This window comes from Sprattus sprattus (assembly GCF_963457725.1).
Source record: "Sprattus sprattus genome assembly, chromosome: 15".
In the NCBI taxonomy this organism is placed as follows: domain Eukaryota; kingdom Metazoa; phylum Chordata; class Actinopteri; order Clupeiformes; family Clupeidae; genus Sprattus; species Sprattus sprattus.
The window spans coordinates 10,157,459-10,164,958 of record NC_137913.1 but is presented as its reverse complement, the minus strand read 5'-3'; positions in this window follow the sequence as shown (position 1 = coordinate 10,164,958).

The following is a 7,500-nucleotide window of genomic DNA, read 5'->3' as shown; positions in this document are numbered from 1 at the left end:
TGTGTGCGCCAGGCGTCGCTCCTCAGTAGAAGTGTCTCAGCCTCGGCTCCTTGCCTGGCAACGAAGGCACTTCAGTGAGACGACGCCTGTGTGGGATCTAAGGCTCCGGATCATTCTCAATCTAGATCAAATAGATCAGGGAAAAAACACACTCTGCCCCTTGAAGTGTGTAGTGGCGAGGCGAAATGGCATCGCACAAGCACCTGGCGAAGAGAGGAGAAATGAAATGAAATGAAATGAAGATGGCAAAATAAAGGTTCATTCATTTCGGATTCATGACATCAATCCAAATAAAAAAATAAAAAAAAATTATGTTTGACGTTACCTAAACTGTCATTATTATGGAAATATGGCTTGACTTGCAGAAACTAACACAACTTTTGAAAAGTTGTTTTTGAAAAGTTCCTCTGGTATGGGCAGAACTAGGGCAGGTAAACAGTGTTAATAATTGATGTGTGTGATTGCTCAGGTTGTGCCCGCACAGGTAGCGGCTTGCTAAAGTAACACCTTCATGAATCCATCACATCAGCGAAGGCCAGCTGCAAAGCCTGCCTGACTAGGACCGCAGAGTTTAGTGCCAGGGTTACTGTGTCCCCTAAGAGGACGTGTGTGTGTGTGTGTGTCTGTGTGTGTGTGTGTGTGTGTGTGTGTGTGTGTCTGTGTGTGTGTGTGTGTGTGTGTGTGTTTAGTCCCAGCCCCTTTGTTACGACACATGAGGTTCCAGTGTGAGGTTTTCTGCACAGTCAGAGCACTACTGAATTGTTAAGCACCTCCATAAAGGGCCCTACCCAGATGCACACTGACTGCCTGGCACGTTCTGCCCCCCCCCCCGCTTTCTGGGTCCCTCCCATTATAAACTTCAGGTGCCATGGCTGCCGCAGTGTGTGCGTGTGTGTGTGTGTGTGTATGTGTGTGTGCGTGTGTGTGTGTGTGCGCGTGTGTGTGCGTGTGTGTGTGTGTGTGTGTGTCTGTGCGTGTCTGCGTGTCTGCGTGTGTGTGCGCGTGCGTGCGTGCGTGCGTGCGTGCGTGCGTGCGTGCGTGCTTGCGTGCGTGCGTGCGTGCGTGCTTGTGTGCGTGCGTGCGTGTGTGTGTGCGTGCTTGTGTGCTTGTGCGTGCGTGTGTGCTTGTGTGCGTGCGTGTGCGTGTGTGTGTGTGTGTGTGTGTGTGTGTGTGAATGTGTGCGTGTGTGTGTGTGTGTGTGTGTGTGTGTGAGAGAGTGTGTGTGTGTGTGTGTGTGCGTGTGTGTGTGTGTGTGCGTGTGTGAGAGTGTGAGTGTGTGTGCGTGTTGTGGTAGCCCAAGCTGCTCTTAGGCTCTCACTTCGGTTCCTATGGGTGACCAGTACTACAGGGCAGGCTCTAGGACCCTGGGGAGGTGCTCTGGGGACTAGTGAGGTCGGGCATCCACTGATTGCAAGCTCAGGTGCAAATGATTAGACTAGTTTGGCACCTGAGCAGCAACTAAATTGGTAGAGTTAAATAGTCAGTGAGAATCAGAACTGGCTGATAGAGTGAGAGAGAAAGACAGAGGGGAAGACGCTGGTTGCACTGGGTGCAAGGCGTAGGGCTTCCCCTATTTTCGGTTCATTTTGATTACCTTTGTTGTAACTTTTGAGTGCCTAAAAGAGTTTAATAAAAGAATACGCTTAGGAATTCCCTTGTTGCGTCATGCTGAGAGCTTGGCTGCGACATATGATGGAGAATGCGGGCACAGTGACCCACGCTGACTGAAGAGGGGCAGAGTGACCCAGCGAAGTCGCAGAAGAGGGTGACTACAGGCATTGTGACCCAGCTGACTGAAGAGAGGGTCAGAGTGACCCAGTGAGAAGACGTGGATTATGGATCCGGCATTAAAGGAATTGATGGTCGCCGTCAAGCAGTCGCAGGAAGAGTTGCGGGTAGCTGTTGCAGAACTCCGCAAACGAACATCAACCAACCCATCTGTAAAGGACCTAGAGGAGGTCGAGGAGAAGCTGACCCAGGGGGCCGTAGGACAGGAGGTAAAGGACCTATTCACTGCCATGGAAGAGGACATGCAGCTTGAAGCAGAGGTTTACCAGCCGCATGGAGAGGTGGCTAAGACTGTCCAGGTCTGGGTGGCTCTACCGAAGATGGCCAGGACCAATAGGATTGAGTTCCTGGGTGAGTTGGTTGATGTCGGTGATGAGGAGTATGACGCAGATGAAGATGACGGTGATGTCCTTGATGATGATGTCGATTATGAAGGTGATATCAATGACTATGACGATAATGTCGGTGAAATCGGTGATGTGGATGAAAATGTTGATGTCCATGATAATCTTGTCGATGATGATGATGAAGAGTATGAGCGTAAGCTGCGTGGCGAGCTGGAGCACATCCGCCTGAAGACTGGCCATGAGATGCAGAGGCTGCAGTCGTCCTCAGAGAAGCGTGTGGTGGACCTCCAGGCTCAGGTCAGTGAGCAGCAGGTCAAACTGGAGACCTACGAGAGGCTGGAGCAGGAGCTGGACTTCGTCACCATGCAAGCTGCAGAGATGGCCAGCGAGGAGGAGGAAGTCAGTGGGCTGAAGGAGAGGACTCTGAAGAAGGCCAAGAAGACTACCAACAGCGACACTGAGGCCTATGGTGATCCCACGGTCAAAAGAAACCGAGGGAGAGAGATCCCCCGGCCAGAGAGAAGTAGCATCCACAACCGGAAGGGGGAAGGATAGACCCGAAGGTTAAAAGAGCTGGACAGATGAACTGGTTACCGACACAGGAAAGTAACAGAACTTTGAGAGAAAACCCTGAATGAAGAGTGGAAAAAGGACATTTTGTGTATTGTTGTTAAGATGCCTGTTTTTCCCTGAAAAGTGTTATGTTGGTTTACTTTGTTTATGTAAGCTTTGGGGCACAAATTAAAAACCTTCCATTTAACCCCGGGAAGGGCCTGAAGTTAAGGGGGAGGGTGTGTGGTAGCCCAAGCTGCTCTTAGGCTCCCACTTCGGTTCCTATGGGTGACCAGTACTACAGGGCAGGCTCTAGGACCCTGGGGAGGTGCTCTGGGGACTAGTGAGGTCGGGCATCCACTGATTGCAAGCTCAGGTGCAAATGATTAGACTAGTTTGGCACCTGAGCAGCAACTAAATTGGTAGAGTTAAATAGTCAGTGAGAATCAGAACTGGCTGATAGAGTGAGAGAGAAAGACAGAGGGGAAGACGCTGGTTGCACTGGGTGCAAGGCGTAGGGCTTCCCCTATTTTCGGTTCATTTTGATTACCTTTGTTGTAACTTTTGAGTGCCTAAAAGAGTTTAATAAAAGAATACGCTTAGGAATTCCCTTGTTGCGTCATGCTGAGAGCTTGGCTGCGACAGTGTGTGTGTGTGTGTGTGTGAATGTGTGCGTGTGTGTGTGTGTGTGTGAATGTAGTCCGTGTAGTCAGGGAACAGCTGGATCTTTAGGCACCTACACAGAGGGCCATCCATCAATATTGTGGACTTCAACCTTTACAGTCTACAGTACATCACACAAATATGTACTCGACATCAGCACCAGCACAAGTGTGTGTGTGTGTGTGTATGTGTGTGTGTGTGTGTGTGTGTGTGTGTGTGTGTGTGTGTGTTGTGTGTGTGTGTGTGTGTGTCTCACAAATATGTACTTGACTGCTTGGATGTTCCAGGGCTCCTGTACAGCACCGTGACTACTACATCCCTGTCTCCCACTATAAATAATGGTAATATTAATATCATATTAATATATATAATAATTATAATAATAATAATAATAATAATATCCCTTATCATCAGATGCCAGTCCAGTGCCACAGTGAATGTCCTAAATACTGCTGAATCTTCCCAGCTTCTGGAAAGTAATGCTTCTTTAAAAAAAAAAAAACTCCAGTCCTACCTTCTCCTAGATATCACTTTAAGTAGGTGATCTGAGAACGGAAAAGTCTCTGCGATCTTCCTGAGCTCCGTAATCACTAGCTAAAACTTGAACTGGGTGCCGAGGTATTAACCGTTCAGGAAGGTTCAAAAGGAGCGGCCATCCCTGCCTGCCAATTATTTCTGTGTGTGTGTGTGTGTGTGTGTGTGTAGCAGCAGGGCGAATGCAGAGGGTGGACTCCCACTGAGCGTGCCAGCAGTGCACCAACACTGTTAACTCACATGGGCTTTAACTAACACAAAAACTGTTTACTTCATCATTTAGGAGGGGAGCATCAGGCTATAGCCCGTACAACTGGCAGTTTGAGCAGTGAGGTGTAAATGTGGAGTACCACTGAAGTACTTTCTTCAGACCAGCGTGTCAATGGGATATACAGGGTGCGCCGTTTCCACAGGAACAACAACATGGGGGGGGGGGGGGGGGGGTTGCTCTTCATATCTGATCTCTGGACAAAAAAAAACCTCCCTCATATCGAACACATATTGTACACATGTTCTGCCTTCCTCTCTTCTCTCCCTCCCTCTGACAGGTGGATCCCTTCCTCTCTTCTCTCCCTCCCTCTGACAGACAGATTCCTCCCTCTTTTTCGCCCTCCCTCTCTTCTCTACCTCCCGTTGACAGGTGGATCCCCCCCTGTCTCCTCTACCTCCCTCTGAAAGGGGGATCCCTCCCGGTCTCCTCTCTCTCCCTCTGATAGGTCGATCCCTCCTTCTCTTCTCTCCCTCCCTCAGACACTGGTGGATCACTCCCTCTCTTCTACACCTCCCTCTGAAAGGACGATCCCTCCTTCTCTTCTCTCCCTCCCTCAGACACTGGTGGATCTCCCCCTTGTCAGCTTCCCCCTTCTTACTCCTCAGATGTCAGATCCACCCCCCCCCCCCACCCCCTCACCCTGCCCCCCACTCGCCCGCATTACAGGGAACGGCCTCTCCCTCTGGGCTCCCGGAGAACTGGTGCGCTCATCTCTAACCCCCCCCACCCCCCCTCAGCTCATTTCCCTGCAGTCAGCTGGATGCCCACACACCTCCCTCCATCTCCTGAATGACAATACCAGTCTATTGACCTCCCTCAACCTTCTACAATCATTGCACTGCGTCCGGGGAGATACAGAGGTCTAAAGTCAGGCTTTTAACATTTAGCAAGCATTGCACTTTTTGACTGGTCATTACAAGCATGCTGTGCTGCACACACTGAGAAACACAACTTGTAATTTCCAGGCAAGAGCAGTTTATTAAGAGCAGGATTATTCTGTATGGTTAGAGAAGAGAGGATTATTCTATAGGGTTAGAGTAGAGGTAGAGAGGATTATTCTATAGAGGTAGAGTGGATTATTCTATAGGGTTAGAGTAGAGGTAGAGTGGATTATTCTCTAGGGTTAAAGTGGATTATTCTATAGAGGTAGAGTGGATTATTCTTATAGGGTTCGAGTGGATTATTCTATAGGGTTAGAGTAGAGGTAGTGTGGATTATTCTTATAGGGTTCGAGTGGATTATTCTATAGGGTTAGAGTAGAGGTACAGGGGATTATTCTAAAGGGTAAGAGTAGAGGTAAAATAGATTATGAAATAGGGTTAGAGTGGATTATTCTAAAGGGTAAGAGTAGAGGTACAGTGGATTATTCTAAAGGGTTCTAGTAGAGGCACAGTGGATTATTCTAAAGGGTAAGAGTAGAGGTAGAGTGGATTATTGCTCATTTGCTGAAATAGGAATGATACTGACACATTCCTGACGAACCTGTGACTAAAGGTAAGGTTGGGCACCTGACAGATTAAATAAACATCTGTGTGTGTTATTTTCTAACTGTCTCTCTCTCTCTCTCTCTCTTTCTCTCTCTCTCTCTCAGATGGATGTTAATTCAGTTTTTACTGAGATGTCTGGCATAATTCCACTTTCTTTCATCACTTGGTTGTAAGTAAGCAATATTTGTTCTGCACAAACCTTGAGCAATATCTGGAAATAAACAGTAAGACCTTATTCCTTTGATTGGGGTCACATGGTGAAGATGAGGAAGCTGCTTAAGGTGTTGTTCCACAAAGTATAAGATGTTTTATTGTTAATGAATTGTTAATGTTAATTACTTGTGCTAGCACTGGTGACTGCCACACAAACCAGCAATTGTGATGCAGCAGGATACAACAATGAGGCATTGTAAATGTATTAGTACACATTTATAACGTGTTTATAACACTTCTGACATAAGAATAACCATACTGCTCAGGAAATGTAAGAAAGCTAAAATCAGTTTAAAAAATCATACCTGAAAGTAAACACATTAAACGTTCCTAAATTGAAACTGAAAAGGGTACTTAACTCACTTAGTGTTAGAGAGAAGGATTACATTGTCGAAATGTTAATATGATGGAAATGCATCCTATTACAATAGACATTCTGCAAAATCAATGCTCCCCTGTTCAGGCAGGACTTTATCTCTGTTTGCGCAGAGTGCAAATGTGTGCAGCGAGAGAGGAGTGGAGCTACTTAGCATGGGTGTGTTATTGACATCGAGGGGAGATTTAGTGGATGACTGAACAGAAAGTGAGAGGGAGGGAGTAGAGGGAGAGATAGAACAGAAAGTGAGAGGGAGGGAGTAGAGGGAGAGATAGAACAGAAAGTGAGAGGGAGGGAGAAGAGGGAGTGAGAGATAGACACAGAGAGTGTGTGAAAGAGAGAGAGAGAGAGAAAGGGAGAGAATATGAGAGAGAAAGGGAGAGCAAGAGAGAGAGAGAGGGATGCAGGGGAAATGAATCACTGCTCTCCTTAACGTCTGGCCTTTCCGCCATTTGTCTCATCCCCTCTTGGTTCTCCATTCATCAATCATGTGTGTGTGTGTGTGTGTGTGTGTGTGTGTGGGGGGTGGGATGGCGGTCACCGGCAGGACAGGTGTGCTGGAGGTTGGCACTGTGTCCCTTTTTCCTCGTGTGTGTGTGTAAGTCTGGTGTGTGTGTGTGTTGGAGGTGGCAGAGCTGCGCCGAGGTCACACACCCATCGTCACACACAGAGGGATGAAGTGACACGTGGTGGCAACCCCTAGGGGCCGAAGCACACCTGCTCTGCTGGACTCCAAAAACCAGGCCAGGTGATGGAGAGACAGCCCACCGCTCGCTCTCTCTGCTCAGGTTGGGTCTCATTGGGTTGTGTGTGTGTGTGTGTGTTTGTGTGTATATGTGTGTGTGTATGTATGTAGGTGTGTGAGTGTGTGTGTGTGTGTGTATGTGTATCTGTGTGTGTATGTGTATGTGTATCTGTGTGTGTGTGTGTGTGTGTGTGTATGTATGTAGGTGTGTGAGTGTGTGTATCTCAGGTTGGGTCTATTGGGGTTGTGTGTGTGTGTGTGTGTGTGTATATGTGTGTGTGTGTATGTATGTATGTGTGTGTGTGTGTGTGTGTGTGTGTGTGTGTGTGTGTGTGTGTGTGTGTGTGTGTGTGTGTGTGTGTGTGTGTGTGTGTATCGGTGTGTGTGTGTGTGTGTGGTGGCAGAGCGACCCACCTGAATTTAGGGATTCCTCATGCTCCACCTCACCACCCCCCCCCCCCCCCCCACCACCACTGGGACCTGAGCCTCATCAATGATTCACGCTCATAAATCCAGCGCAGCTT